The following is a 16406-nucleotide window of genomic DNA, read 5'->3' as shown; positions in this document are numbered from 1 at the left end:
AATATCCTTCTGCTAATAAGCAGTGAAAATCATTAAGAGATCTATTTATTCACCAAGGAAAATTCTAAGGAATTTTGAAAGTTTTATTAACAAAATGTCCTTTGCAATCAAAAGATTCATTTGTAGCTCTGTAAAGTGCTTAAACTAACTGCATCAAACCATTTCTTAAGCATCACACAGATTTTATTAAGGAAAGAGATTAGTGTGCTAAAAGGAGCATACTTTTTTAACCCATTTTTTCAATTACATCAGATAAACAGCTGATGCAGAAAGTTGTTTAAGTGAATTTGTAACACAAACTGTACAGTATATCTAAACATTTGGTAGACTTAATTTTGTATCTACAGTGTATTCAGTGAATGACTAAGATACATAAAGCATAACAGGAATTTTATCTATAAAACCTCTAATAACACGAATGAAATAGTGTGTGGAAAAATGTTATAAATGTGTTGACAGGCAGACAATACTTTATAGGTGCTTTTGACTTTCAGTATTTTGTGGGCAAGAACTCAAGCCATGTGTTACTTCAGGGACTTTTTGCTGATCTTCTGCATATGGTAACATTACCCTAATATTGGCACAGCTCCTAGACTTAACATTTTAGTAAAAGATTACTTTCCAAAACGATTAAAGTGAAGTACTCCATGAAGTACGTTGATTTGTTTAACTCAAATAAAGCTTGGCTTACCTTAAGCTATTTTCCGCATCATCTACAGTATGTTTCAGCTTTATATTATATTGCAAAATTGATTTCTTGTTTGTTAGCATAAGGAATAGAGTAAAAGTAACATGAATAATTCTTCTTGTTATGCTAAATCATTTTCTACTAAATAAATGATTGTTAATAAAATTAACATTATGCTCATTCACTTTTATTGATTTCTATTGTTCATCTATTCATAGATATTGTCATATAAACCACCTACTTATCATTTGCACAAAAACTATGAAAACTGTGTTTATATTGCATAAAACCTTTTGGAATACTATTCTGATTTTTTTTTTAAATGTGGTGTCCTGTCCTAGTTTAACCACAGCCTACCTACATTTAATTGCAGACAACATTTCTGCTAATATTCAAGTATGTGATTGTGTTATTCTTTGGTGCTCTGTCACTGTGCAGAAAATTATTTAATCTACAGTACATACTGTATCTGTTCATGATGTCATTTCTCCAACATACAGTAGTTGCAAGCTGTATAACCTGAATATTACAGTTTTGATTGAATTCTTTCAAGTGCTCAGAAATAATCAACCCCCTGGTCAGCCTGTGGTCTCATCCAGGCGGTGACATCTTGGAGGAGAGACAGCTGGCTGTGAGTATGTGCATAACAATGTCACGAAAAAGAAGTCCTACCAACTGCTGTGAATTGACGAGTCACTGGATGACATCTCTGGCTTGTGAAGGTTCATCTCTCTGGATATGCACAGTCAGTACTGGCAGGTATGGGTTTCTGACAAAGTTTAACCAAAAACTGCTGTCATGCCTTTGTGGCTGTGCACTGAGCTCATCACTTTTGTGCAGCTCAGATAGAGGGTGCAAATGACTGTTCCTCATACAGAGTGCATTGTAGACGTTAACTAATAGTTCACTGCCTTACCTACTCCAGGTTGCTTAGAAATAAATGTAAATAAATAAATCCTTATTTTGTGCCATTGTCACCCTTCTTTCTTCTATGACCCTATGTTGAATCTTTGAGTGAACGTTCCTACTAGCCCCCATACAGTTTGAGTCTTAAGCTTTGGTGCTGTAGGCCTGGCAGTAGGCAAGTCAAAGTGTGTGTCAGCAGGGATTCTGCCTTTTGGCCAGGCATTGCTATTCTGCATCTGCTGCTACTGTAGCCTACTGTGATAAACCAGGAATTAATCTCCATTGTGTGCCTAGTGACTCATTGCTTATTCTTTGAGAAAGAATTCCATCATCTCCTAAGGAACCCATGGCAATTGCTATTGCTACAGTATAATACACGTATGGTCATGCTCTCTTACACAAGAACCAACAGCACTACTCCATACTATAGGAAACACATTCACCACAATGCTGCTACCTTCTCAAAGCTATCAGGACAGTGCACTGAAGAACAGTATGTTTGTGCTACTGGCAAAGTAATTATTCTCTCAAGACCACTATTAGTGCCATTTCTTTGTATGTTAGCATATCATATACCTGTAGTACCACTAGTAAAATGTGTTTATAAGCTAGACCTAAACTGAATGGTGTGATGTTATTCACATTCTTAAAGAAGTTCCTATACCAAAATATTTTCTTTCTTTTTTCTACTTTTCAGCATGGAAGCCTGAACTAGTCCTTATACATTTAGAAAATACTTGTTTTAGGTAATTTACATACATACAAGACATACAAGACATTTGGACATCAATAAACAGATTCACACAATACGTTTCACACAAAAGTATTCACGCAACGACCCTCAAGTCTTTATGAGACTTGGTGCAACATGTAGAGCTTCTTGAAAATCTGCCTGTATTCTCACTGCCATGGAATCCAGATCCTCATTAGACAAGTGAATATTTTGGAGCTTTATGAGCTGAGAGAAAAAACATGGTATTTGGAGAAACATGCAAACCCTTCACTCAGGAAGGTGTGCACCCCAAATTGTGATAGTGCCAACTTACAGTAGGAACCTCTGTCATCCTCTGTGCAATTAGACTTGGGTATGAAAATCCTCCCCCTTGTGCTTGTTGTAGAAAATAGGCAATGAGAGATGTAGAGTCAGCATTGACAGGGCAAATCACAGAAAGACTTCTTAAGTCCCAAGGCCACTTTGTTTACAAAGGAGGTCTCTCAGGATTATTATATCTTGCAGATTCAGCAAAAGTGTCTCTGGAAGCCACGTTTTTAATGGAAGAACAAATGTTTTAAGTTTTAAGATATTCCAGCCTTGAATGTGTCAATAGTTATTCCAATTGAAGGCTTCAAGATTAATCGTTTTGGTTTACATGTTTTTTTTAATCAAGGTTGTGTCAAGATATGTGTAGAAGTTCATGTGCAACAGTTTCTCCTTGATAAATGTTACTTGAATGTCAAACACAAGTGTGTTTCTTTCCCAGCACAGGTCTTATCAGACATTTTCAAGTTGATGGTAAAGAATCATTCTCAGCTACAAGTGAATCCGCTTGTGGTAGTTGGCGCTGCTACAGTCATCCTTTGATTCATGAATATAACACTTATACTGAAAACCGTATGTTAGGTGAAAATTCATAAATGGAAAACATACTGTAATGCATATGGCCGACAGGTACTGTGTAAGAGCTGGCTTACCAGAGCGGTGACGTCGCCCCACTTCCCTGTAATAGCAGGACCACAGACCCCGGGCTGTGGAGACATCTCTCTTTAGCTCACCAGGCTGGGTCCCTGTTGAGTGACGTGGGAGTCCCGGGTTCGAGCCCCCGACGGTGTGGAGCCAATCTAATGCGGCAAAGGCGCCCACCAGAACCCTGTTGCGTTACAAGACAATATAATGTATTTATTCATGTGAACAGGAGGCAAAAAGATCAAGCATTGTTTTTTAACAATCCTGACATTTTTCCACACGTTTTGGACCCATGATGGATATTGATTTCACAGTCAGTACATGATAAATTAATGAAGCTTGTGCATACTGCTTATTATTTAGATGTATTTAAAACAATGAACTAAGTGTGACATAACATTCAGAAATACATTTGAGAACAGTCTGTGGTGTTTGTATAGATTAAACTTTTCTTAAATGTATAACAAAATTAAAGACAATCAAAATCTGTCATCTTTCCACGTGTAATGTCATTAGAAAGTACAATACATTCCTGCTTTGTCTAAAGATGGTATCAAAAAGTAGTCTAAGGGGTGAGAAAGCTGTGCTTAATGATAATAAAGTGACTTAGAAGTCAAAGGAAATGATTTACGTTGTGACATTTTTAGTTATGAATGCAGACGCAATTGGTGCCATTCGCACCCGGCTCTGCAGAACAGCCACTGTGTAACTTAAGACTGAGCTCTGCGCCTCCTCCCTCTCTCGGTGCCGCCTCCCCCTCTGACGGAGCGCAGTGGGCGGTACGCTATTTTCAGAGCCTCTGATTGGGGAAAAAAAGACCTGCTGGTCTGTTCTAAATAACAGGAAGAGAAGAGAATGTGATTTTGTTCTGTACGAAACGCGTGTTGCGTTTATGAAATTCAAGTATTTTAAACTTTTAATTAAGAAGTAAAAAACTTACAGCGTACACAGAGATTCTAAGCTGATCACGAGGACGAAAAATCACCCGTTCAAAAGTGGTTATTAACTATTTAAACCTGTTTTGTATAGCTTTTAAAGTTATGCAATGTCTAAGTTAAGCAGGAACACATCTTTGTATCTTATTTTTGATTTTTTTTGAAAATTAAAAATCGTTTGCCCAGCCTACGAGTCTAGGTATGGTGAAAAACAAAATACAGAGGGTAAAAAAAACATATATATGGGGGTTCAGAAAGCAGGGAATGACTGTATAGTTCACATTCTATACAGTACCTTATCTCTCAGAGACTCAGGTTGACGCCACACGGTTTACTGTTTGTCACATTGGTCTGTCAGTTGTACAATAATTGTGTGTACAATACTTAAGTAGAAGTGAAAAAGTTATTTACTGTAAGTAGGTACTGTAGCTGCGTCAGCATGTGTAGGCTTGAAAGGAACAAGTAAAGGTTTATTCCATGCTGAAAGGAAAAGACATTTCAGCTGTGGAGTCTTTTTTTTAGGTGTTTAAAGGTGTAAAAGGTACAGTATGTTAGGTACTCAGATCAATTGCATATAATCTTTTTAGAATTTAATTTTGCTTATGTATTTCTATATGACAGACAATTCCATGGAAGTCAATTCAAGAAGATTTTCTGTTTCTTGGAACTGACAGCATTCTGGGTTCTGATTAATTTTTAATGGGTTTTAATCTCAAACCTAAATACTGGCAGAGCATTCACTAGATGTATTAATCGTCTTTCATCAAATGTATGACCTTGCTTGACCATATAATGAAAATGACACATTCGTAAACACAATGTGTTAATTTTAATTTTAATGCACTTGAGATTACTAAAATGAATGTTCCTTAATGAAAACAAGTCTTAAGGGACAGAAACAAATATTCGTTTTTATTGATAGATGGTTCAGCCATCTAACTCCAATTCATATTCAGATGTTTAACCCTCTGAAGGTCTTTTACTTCATACATTCTTCTGAGACCTTAGTAAATGTGGGGCTCAATTTGACTAGTAGAATAATGATAACTAATGAAAACTTTTACTTATGCATCTAGGAAAAATCTTTACTGAAGCATTTTATGATTCATACTTCAGTCTAAATCTTATTAAAACCACAAACCTGTGAGCTGTACCCACAGAATCTAATTGGCAAAATTATTACAGAACGAGTCATGTTTAAGTTTTGTTTTTATACGGGTCTGGTTTTACAGACATAACTGATTAGAACTGTTTGCTTCAACAAAATAGGATAAACTTATTTTTTTCTTGCTAGTATTTTATGCTTGTGTTTTTACTTAAAATTTGTGTTTTCTACTAACAACAGCTTTGTTGGCAAAATTGCTCAGTTTGAGTTCAAATAAACTAAATACATTAAGCTTGTCATTTAGCAATATTAAATTTATATTGCTCTGAATTTTCAAAAACTTAAAAATAGAAAAAAGCACAAAATGGAAAAATCTGAACAATGGAAAAATTCTAAGTGTAAATCTTTGCTCAGTGGTACATATCCTAATCTGAGTGGTTATCACAGTGCTTTAGAGTGCTTGGATTTAATTCCACCCTGGGGTGCATTTTTTTTGGTGTTTGCATGTTCTGTTCATGGGTTTTCTCTCACTGCTCAGTTTCCCCAAACAGTCCACTATCTGTTAATTGGCATCTTTAAATTGTTTCCAGTATACTTGTGTGCATGTGTGCCCTGCGATGAACTGACATTCAGGGTGTGTTCTTCTTTGTGCCCATTGTAAATTGTAAGGCTCGATTTCACCACAATCCTGCACTGAACTAGCCAGTTATTGAAGATGAATGGATGGATATACAGTATGCTCTAATTTATTTGAAATAAAATTTCACCTGCCAGTTAAAAGGTTGTACTTTGGTTCACTTTAATTAGTGTCATAGACAACTGCTTTATTGGTGTTATGGCTACATTTGCGTTGGACAGACCTGAGTTACAATTTTCAGTAGGTCTTCATATTACGTTGATGGTTTGTGTTGGGCTTGGTAACTTCTACTATTTCCAGTTTATTAGGATGGTTTGATTACAGACTGAGCTTAACTTTTTTTTAGTTATTGTACTGTAGTGCATTAGTGTACTAATTTGTGTTAATGAATTGGGTTTAAAGACATTTAGTTTTAGATAAGATTTTGGGTTTTAATTAAAGTCTTACCCTAGTTTTATAGTTTTATCCTCACCATGCCTCCTGCTCATGTCACAATAAAGTGTATGAACCGGTGGTAAAGAACGAACCCTATAGCAGCGAGGTATCCAAATCCAAATAACGCGAGTCAGAGACGGAATCGTGGTCAGAAGCAAGCAGGGTCGGTATCCAGTAAACAGACGAAATAAAGCGCACAAGAGAAAGTAGAAGGCTATCTCAACAGTGAGCGAGGAGTAAACGGAGTGAAGGGGTATATATGAGAGAGCGGGGAGTGATGGACTATGTGCTAAAAGCGGCGCAGGTGTGCACGCCGGGAGGTGCACGCGGGAGTATGATTCGTGACACCTCATCCTACTCATAGCCCCAAATCCAAACCAGCGCCAAACATGGATGTAGTTTACCTCCTTAACTTAGACCCTAAAACCCATTATTGACTCATCCATTTGGCTATGTCCATTAAAGTAGACATAAACAATAACTGCAGCAGAAGCAAAGCTCACAGAAGAACTTCATTGAAAAACTCAAGCATCCAATCAAGAGAGACTATTCAGATGAATGCCTCAATTAAAAACTGTAATTCCAGTCAAATACAGTGGGAAAGTGTGAGGAACATTTGAAGCACCCTTCTGTTTACATTCATCAGCACAAGTGATTCTTTCCAGGAAACATCAATGCTGCCTTTATGAGAATGACAGAAGTCTAGGAGTTCGTCAATGGCAAACACAACTCCCAGCAAAAGGCACTGAATCACCAATGAGTCAAGGCTGCAGTTCGAAAGAGTATCATCTGAACCATTACAAGCCAATGTGAAGATAAGACAGGAGCCAAGCAAGGGTGCATCATTGCTCCAATTCTTTACCACAATTCCACGTCTGACCACCAACAAGTTCCCAGTAAGAGTGGGAGTAATCCCAGTAAGAGATGCATTGTTGGATGGCAGATGTGATGGTTAACTTCAGCCAACTCCAATCCAGAACAAATTAAGGATAGAGCTCAAGGAGTATTTGTGGTAGATGTATTGTAGATTAATGACTAGGGCTAAAAAATACAAGGTCCCATAGCATTTAAAGATGAATTAAGGTTTCATCCAAAAGTATTTTTTCATCTGATATAAATATGCTTTGATCTAGGGTTCAGTCTTCAAAAATTGATATTAGCAAGCTTGGGGACCTGGTTATTGTTCATGTTACCAAGTTGGTAGGGATAGGGACTTATTAAAGAAGTGGATTTTTATTGGAAGCTCATAATAGAGAAGTGTAAAGGTTAAATGAAAGCTGATAAACAGTAAACTGTTTAATCTCTTTACCCAGATTAACTTCTTATCAAATGCATAGCCCCAACACGACCCTTATAGCAAAGGAAACATAATCCTTTATTTAACCAGCTGAGTTAATTGATAACAAATTCTTGATTACAATTGTCACCTTGGGAGTATCCATTGTTAGAGCTGCATATCTTGCAGGAACAGTTTACATGAAATACTTTGCTCAAGAGAAAACTAGCAGTGTCCTACCAGGGTTTTGAACCCAAGGTGAACCCAGAGTACAGAGCCTTAACCACTGCTCCCAACCTTTAACTAATTTCCATTGGTTAATTGTCTTATGTCAACACACATTATATTGCTTGCATTGTTAATCTGTAGATTGGATTAAATTAAATCGTTTATTCCAATTTTAGTAAAAAAAACAGTAACCATCTTTAACAATGCCTTTACTGTGATATGTAGTTAATTTATTAAAAAAGATGGGTCCAATATGCACATACTGTTATTCAATCATGCAATGTTTTTATTTATATTGTTTGATTATTCCTTCATTTAGATCTTCCTTCGTTTAGTAAGTTGTATTGTGTATTTCTGGTGTGACCTCTGTCCTGAAGGATTTCTGACCAACATTGACATGCATTAGAAATTTTAATCAGGGAAGAGGTGTTTCATCGTGTTTTGTAAGTGGCTGCACAATTCATTCACAGAGAGATGAATATCACACAGACAAATGTACTACAAAACAGACATGGGACTGGGAAGTGGCAGACTTTCACACAATTCACATTTCAGACATGCTTCAGATAGTAGATGATTTTCAAAGGAACTTAAGAGTTCTTAATGCAGTTCCCAATGTTTCTATTGTTGAGTCTAACATTTGATACTGTTTTTATATTGTTCTAGTGGGAGTTTAATGGTGTTGGCCCCATGCCTACAATGTAATTTACCATTTTTATTAGTCTGTCAATATCACCCATTAAGGACCAAAACAGCCCTTACTGAAAGTGAAACAATTCCTTTAAACTTTAGGACAGAAAGTTAAAAAGGAAACAGCTAATGTGTGTTCCTAATGGCACACATCTAGATTAAAGCCTTTGAAGGAGTCAGACTAATTAAATTGAAATTTTGTGATGAAAGAGCACAGAATACTCAAAGTTGTTCGAGAAATGTAATATAAATAATTCAATCATGTAAAATGTAGTTTTTAAAATTTATACTTGATTTAACATCCACAGGCCCCTTAAGAAATTACAATAATGCTTTAATTTTAGTAGAGTTTAGTCCCAGACAATGCAAGGAAGCATTAAAAGGGAAACAGAATGTTAGGGCATACAATATGGGAAAAAGTAGAATTTAATTCCACAATGAAAAGTAGAAAGAATAAAGAACACAGTGTTTCATCTGTGCAGCAATTCTTCAGGTGTTTGGAGCACAATAGACCTTCAAAATAAAAAAAAAAGTTTTGTATTTTTTTCCCAATCAAGCTGCATCTACTTAATAAAAAACTGAAAATACATTTATAGTGCAGGAAGAAGACAAAGTGTCCTGATTTGCACATCGGGACCAAAAATATCGCTAGGTCTTTTCTGCATTAACAATGTAAATGCAGAAAAATCTGCAATGTGGTTTCTATATGAAAACAGTCCTTTAATATGCAGTGTGATGAAGGATAATGTAACTGATTATGAGGGAAACTCTGTACTGAAATAATATGCAAGAAAGAAATGTATCTGTGGAGAACATTTATCTTTACCAATAGAGAAAGCAAATATGCAAACACTCCTTTCCATTTGGTGTTTTAATGTTTAAAAAGAGTGTTCTCTAAAGTTAAATAGGAATATCATTTACTTTTTGTAAAAAAAAAGCTAATGGAGTTTATCTGTATGTCTCAAAGCTGTTTTTCTTTTTTTAAACTTTATTCTGGTGTTTAATGTCACACCTATAATTACATTACCAAACTAAATAATTCTCTGACAAAGTTCAGGAACTGTAGGTACTATAGCTACAGCAGCATGCATAGGCTGCAAAGGAACAAGTGAACGTTTATTTCATGCTGAAAAAAGAAAGAAAAGAAAAACAACTTTTCGGTTGTGGAGCCTTCTTCAGTTTGAAAAGCCAAAATATTTTGTTTCTTTTCTTCTCTTTTCAACATGGAATAAACCTTCGCTTGTTCCTTCAAATGATTCTGTGTCACTATTGGAATTTAATAGTCCATCTGGATACAATATTTTACAATAAGTCCAGGTCTATATTTTATGTTCACTAGTCATCAAGAAAATTCTCTTATTTCGTCACTTCTGCTCTACGAGATATCATGACAATGCAGTATAAAATATAGAGCTATCAAAGTAACCAGGGCTTGTTTGAACAAAGAAATTTCTTTCCGAATTCAGGAGAGTAATCGAAAGGTTTGAAAAATGAATGTTTATCTTTTTTATGTAAGATTCAAAATTCCTAATTTACAAGTTGGACTAACAACAGAAAAAAAAAATCCCACATTAAGAAAGAAAGAGAAAACTACAAATGAATACCCATAAAATATTTCCATTCAAGCATACATCATTTGTGATTCAGCTTTGTTCTCTGTTCCACAGATGGTAACCTGAATACAACTGAAGGCTGTATGAAACATTTCACAGAAGTTATTCTGACAGGTGATCAAATAAGAAACAGCCCCTAACAGCTAAAAATGTTTACATGTAGACCAGGCATACAGACTGTAGTAGATGATGTGTTGTTCTTCTTTTCATTATTTTTCACTATTTTTTCTAACATGGGTTTAAACTAAATTAGAGAAGTTTCAAAAGTGTATAGCTTTGATTTCTGGTGGGAACGTACAGTATACTACTGCTGGTTGGAAGCCGCTTTTCCACTGTTAATTTTATGTGCAATGAACAGTTTCTGAACTTCAACCTTAAACCTTTAAATTGAGCACTTGGGTTCAGACTGAAGTTGCTGTTTGCCTGTTCTACTTGTGGCGTATTTTCTGGGCCTCATATTGGCCATAGTTTAGAATCCATAGTGATGTGGCATTACGTCTTGTATGTGTTCCTCTCAAGTGGCCAGACTGGAACGGCTTCTATGATTCTGGTTTCACAGTGTTGTGGGTTGCTGTCACAGCCTTCGCTTCAGACTGTTGATGTGAGATTCCCTCTCTCTCTGAGCACTATGCAGTCATCCCTCATTAGCGGTGCCCACTGTTGGTTGGTGTCCTTACTGATAAATTCATTTCACGGACTGCTGATCAAGAGACTCAGTAAAAAATGGTAGTGTGTTTTATTTTTTAAAATCATGTATCTTGTGAGGTACAGTATATGACATCTGCTATCACCCAGTAATATTGCATAGACAAGGGTATTTGCGCAAGGGCTCATTCCAAAAAACATTTTCTCCTACATTTACAAAAATTGACTCATCAACACTCACATCTGCCACTACTACTCCATTATTTAAAAAAAAACATCTGGACCCTGAAAGTCTGTCTAATTTTAGGACAATTTCAAATCTTCTGTTTTTAGACAACATGCAACTGATAACCTCTCCACCATGATGATGATTCATGAGAAATTCAATGAGAAATGAACTTTTTGAACCTTTCCAGTGAAGTTTCAGTCAATTTTGTGGTACTGAAACAACTCCATTGAAGGTGACTAATGATTTCCTTATGGCTTCAGACTCAGGCACGTTATCTATCCTTGTTTTACTGGGCTTTAGTGCTGCCTTTGACACTATTAAGTGTACACTCCTTCTAAATCGATCCGAGACATATGTTGGCGTTTCCTGATTTTTAATTTAACTAAACTATATTCAAGCTTGTTTTTTTCCTCATGCAGTATTACTACAATCAATGTATTGGCTTGTTTGGGGACACATGCAATTTGACAGACTGAAAGACTGTTTTTTAATGTCCAATATTTGTATTGACATTTGCAATTAGAAAAATGCAAATAGATTAATTATAAACAAAATGCTCCCAATAAGATCCCAAGAGAAAACAAAAGACACTTGGTCATTCTTTATCTAGGAACCCAAAAGCAGAACTATAATTTGGAGGTTTTTATAATTTTATCGTTCAATGTTTCACTTAATTTAACATCAGTACAACCAATAGAGTGGCCACATGATTCAATGTAAATAAAAACAAGTTTAAAAAATATTTATTTTTTATTGTTCATATTGATGTGAAAAAAAAGACTTTTAAGTAGCTGTTGACTTACTGTACACAGAGCCAAATTGTACCAGCTAAAGATCAAACCACCAGATGGATTGCTGAAAAATCAGGTTGCTTCTTAAAGTGATATTGTTGAGCCAGTAAAAGAGTACAGTGGTCAAGCAACTCTTTCTCAGACAAAACTGACAAAACTTACAAAAACCAATGGCTCACTGTTGAAAGAGAGCATTGTTCTGTGGTAGGCGCTGGCTACCCATTGAACAAGACGTAAATCCCAGGCCTTTTCCCCTATACCACACTGTATGGAATGCAAAGGTAGGGAACTAATCTTGGCGTTAAGACCAAAGGTTACAAAATGTGGTATACAGTAGTTAAAGCTTCCCCACCTCCATTACACTTAAAGTTTTCTTTCTCTCCCACTGTGCTTCTCAGGTATTGCTGAATTTGGACTAACAAATTGCATGTGATGCAGTTGTGCAAATGTGGCTGCGACATTCAACCTTATGAAGTGTTGCAATGGCTATTTCAGCTTGGCCAACACTGTACAGTAAGGGGAATACTTAAATTGACTCAGAGATCTACATGCATTTTTTTTTACATTCTGGTACTGTATGCAACTACTGTTAACATGTTACATGATTTCAGATTTCTTCAGAACATCCTTGGTTTAGATTTAAGCCAATTAAATTGTAACTAAAATACAAGCCCTAAACTACTTAGCCAAGGAAGTAGTTTGGCAAAGGAAAAGTTCCATTGACTTGTGTTACAATATGGCTTTATATTAGCTACAGTAGTTATAGTATAGCAAGTCAGCAATTAAAAATCAGTTACAGAATATTTGTATCTTAAAAAAACCTGTTATAGAAGGGCACTCTTGGCAATATATTGGATAGGAAATTCTTTAACTGCACAGGTACATGGACCATATTCTAATACAGTATATTGCTTTATAATATAAAATCCATATTGTATTCTGTCCCAAAATGAACTCTGTACAATACATAACCAAAACCAAATTGAAACAGATAAAGACTCAGTAGTAATGTTCAGTAGTGACATTTTATTTTTATCATTAAGGGCAATGCTGGCTCTAGACTGTGTTGATTGCAACAACCACCCAACTTTAATTACAGTTTGATATTTTCATTTTTTTTAAGTTCTTTTGTACTTTGTCAAAAACCTTATTGGCTTGTCACATTAGGTGGTCTGTTTTACCATCTGCTTCCTAGTAGCCTAATCTGCTTAAAACACACAGTCCAATCTGTGTAATATTGTTAGCATGGAGCAAGATATTAAAAACTTTAAATTTTCCATTGTAGGAAAAATAAATAAGAGGTGTGTATTTTAATTAGATACAACTGTTTTTAAAATCCCCTCTTTTACAAATAATATTACTGACGTCTAATCAGACTCATTTGTCTTTTTATATGGCAGCTCAGAAACATTCACATTCCATTGTATGCCTGGAGGGTTATACATAAAAGTATCCAAAAAGAAAAGCAAAATGAAGACACCTGCTGGCTTCTAACACTAATACGAAAATATTCTATAGCCTGCTGAAAGTAGAATTGAAACAATATGTCATTCTGAAGAGATCTCTTTCAAGTTCTCATGTACTTTAATGAAAACAGTATGAGAAAGCTAATGAGACAGTGAAGATTTGGGAAGCTGTTGCTAAAATGTTTGGTACATTTTCCAACTTTTATTGGCAAACATAAAATCTAATGAGGTTTTATTATTAATTTAAATTCTTAACATCTGTAAAGAGTTTCCTTGATCTTATTCTGTTATGAAGATCCCACATTATTCAAGTTGTGTTCTTGAGATTAAATCTCTTTAAAGTTTGTGTATGATAGGAATTCATGACTTATTCATGACTTACATTTTGTGTGTACAGTATATAGTATATTATATATACAGTACACCTAAAGTTGTACAGATGCTGTATATGTACATATAATGTTTTTCAAATTAACATTCAACTTATTTTAATACACAATTATGATGGAAAATAATTGTACCTAGAAATCTAATAAAACAATAGTGAGCATATTTTAAGATGTATAAAGATGGTAATTGAAATGTCACTTTTCCAGCTTCAGTTAATTACTGTATAAACAGCTACCAACCTAATAACCTGTGAAGCACATACAGCACAGTAGCACTAGCTCACATTAATACAGTAATAACTTCTGCAGCCTGGATTAAAAGTAACAAGTATTTACTTTAAGGTGTTATTGACAAAAATGTTAACAATTAACAATAATTTATTCTTGTCATGCAGATTCAGTGTTCACAGAAAGCTGAAAGTGTTTATTTTCAGCATGGAGAATTTTTAATATTCTAAGGTGAAGTATGAATTAGAGAGTTCAAGATGCTGCAGTCAGTCACATTAGTCTGTTCTGCTGCACTCTATCAATACCTCAAAGGTCAGTATGATAGAATGGTTGGAATGATTCACTGATCAGAAAGCAACTGGAAATACAGAATTATTTGTCAGCCGAGGGGAAAAAAAAGTCTGAATCAATTGAATTCAATTTCAGAATAAATCAATAACCTTCTACAAATAGTGTCTCAGAATTATGCAAACTATTTAAGAGAAAAAAAAATAAGCACACAAGAATGAATAAACCCATACAGAACAAAAAATGCTAGGCATTCACATTTCCACTGCCTTTCTTCAGATCAAGCCAGTAACCTAATCTGAGAAACGTGATGTTGTGAAAATCAGATTAAAACCCAAATGCACCTGCCACCACATTCATTATACCATGCTGTGAAATCATTACATTTATGTTAAAAAAAAGAAAATAAACATAATAACTACTGTATTAAAAACTCAATTGAGCGAAAGGCTATGTACTTTATGTACAGTGTTTGATACAAATAGTCTACAGTAGATACAGATAATGTACTATGAAAAACAGTTGGGTAATTTTCAGCTTTATCTAAATTTTGTCAGCAAGAAAACAAATCAAAATATATTGTACTGTAAATATAGTTGTAAGTTTATTTAACTATAACTGTGAAAGCAGGGGTGCTGAAGATGCTTGAACCACCACGACAAAGTCATGACTTGAATCTTTTTGAAACCGTATGAGATCACCCAGAGGAGGAGAAAAATAAGAAGGACATACTGTACCAGACAAAGAACTGTGAAATGTTTTATGAGAAATGGTAAAAGCCTTTTGCAACGGTACCTGAGTCACACACTGAAAACATGATTAAATGTGGTGATATATCTTATTTTGTAATACATTTAAAGTTTCTTAAATCTGTAAGGTACTGTAAAATGATTGTTTTGCAATGAATTCAAAAATATATAGTATATGCCATAGTACAACAGTTGTAAGCTAAAAGATGTTTATATTTGAAATAGCCCAAACTTTTGAACATTATGATAGATGACAAAAAAGGCAGAAAGGCAGAAAAGAAAACGAAGATACAGTATGTTTGAAATATAAATATGATTATGGCTTCTCTGATCATAGTTTTGTAGTGTGCTGACAAACATTAAACTCTATTAAGCTGTCTTCAAGTATGCAAAATAATATGATTTTACAATGATTACGTATTCACTTCACAGCTGGCTGAGTTTATGCATCTCCATTTGTCATTGACTATTGTGTCCAATTAAATGATTAGCTTTTAAAAACTGCAGCTATTAGAGAGCCCTTATGTGTTTCATCGCACTGAGTGATGCAGAAACAAAGTCATTACAGCATGTATTCACACGTATTAAATAACAAACAGATGGTCATTGTAAATGGGGGCTGTTTTTTTCAGCAGAAGTGCCAGAAAAAGGTGTTTTTATTTAGCTTTGTTTTCAGCTTATTTTTGACTTTTTTTCTTCTGACAAAGCAGCAGCTGGTTGCTGAGTTTTTAAATCAGCCTAGATGAAAGGGAACCTTGTTTCCATTAATTCTCGTAAAGTAAGTCTTTGAATTATTTCAGTTAAGAATGTATGTGAAGCAGCAAGCTGCTTGATTAATGCACTTGTTATGAAGATCTAAAATTTGCAAGAGAGCGTGCAGATAATTCATCATATTTAGCAAGACTGAACTGAACATTTAATTGTTTTAATACCTTTGCACTAATCTGAGCTGTTTTATTTCCCCTAATTTCCAGTTTGTGGAAAGTAAGATGGGTTGAAGGTCTCAGAGAAACTTCCAGTTAGAAACTTTATTGCAAAAGAGGGCATAAACTACTATAGTATAAGAGTATGTGATTGAAAAGGGCTTATTTTCTAAAACAATATTTAATAGGAAACTGCCCTTCATCAAAATTGAGTTACAGTATATCAAGAGGAAATGTGTATTTAAATAGATTAACTGCTGTTTCAGAAGTAAATTCTCCTTGATAAATATTAAATGTAGACATAGATATAGTTACACAATACAAATGTAGGCATGCAGTGCAATAAAAAAAGTGGAAGTTATTTTTCTAATCACTTCTTATCTACAGTATTTTTCTGAAAGTCTAAAAATCTCTGGACCCTTAAATTTTAAATAAATCTTCTAAATCTTCCTGGGGTAAAAGTCAGCCTAGGTTCTAGCATCATTTTTCTTACATCATAAT

This window comes from Lepisosteus platostomus, chromosome 2 (assembly GCF_059453375.1).
Source record: "Lepisosteus platostomus isolate fLepPlt1 chromosome 2, fLepPlt1.hap1, whole genome shotgun sequence".
Classification (NCBI taxonomy): Eukaryota; Metazoa; Chordata; class Actinopteri; order Semionotiformes; family Lepisosteidae; genus Lepisosteus; species Lepisosteus platostomus.
Note: the sequence above shows the minus strand (reverse complement) of the source record.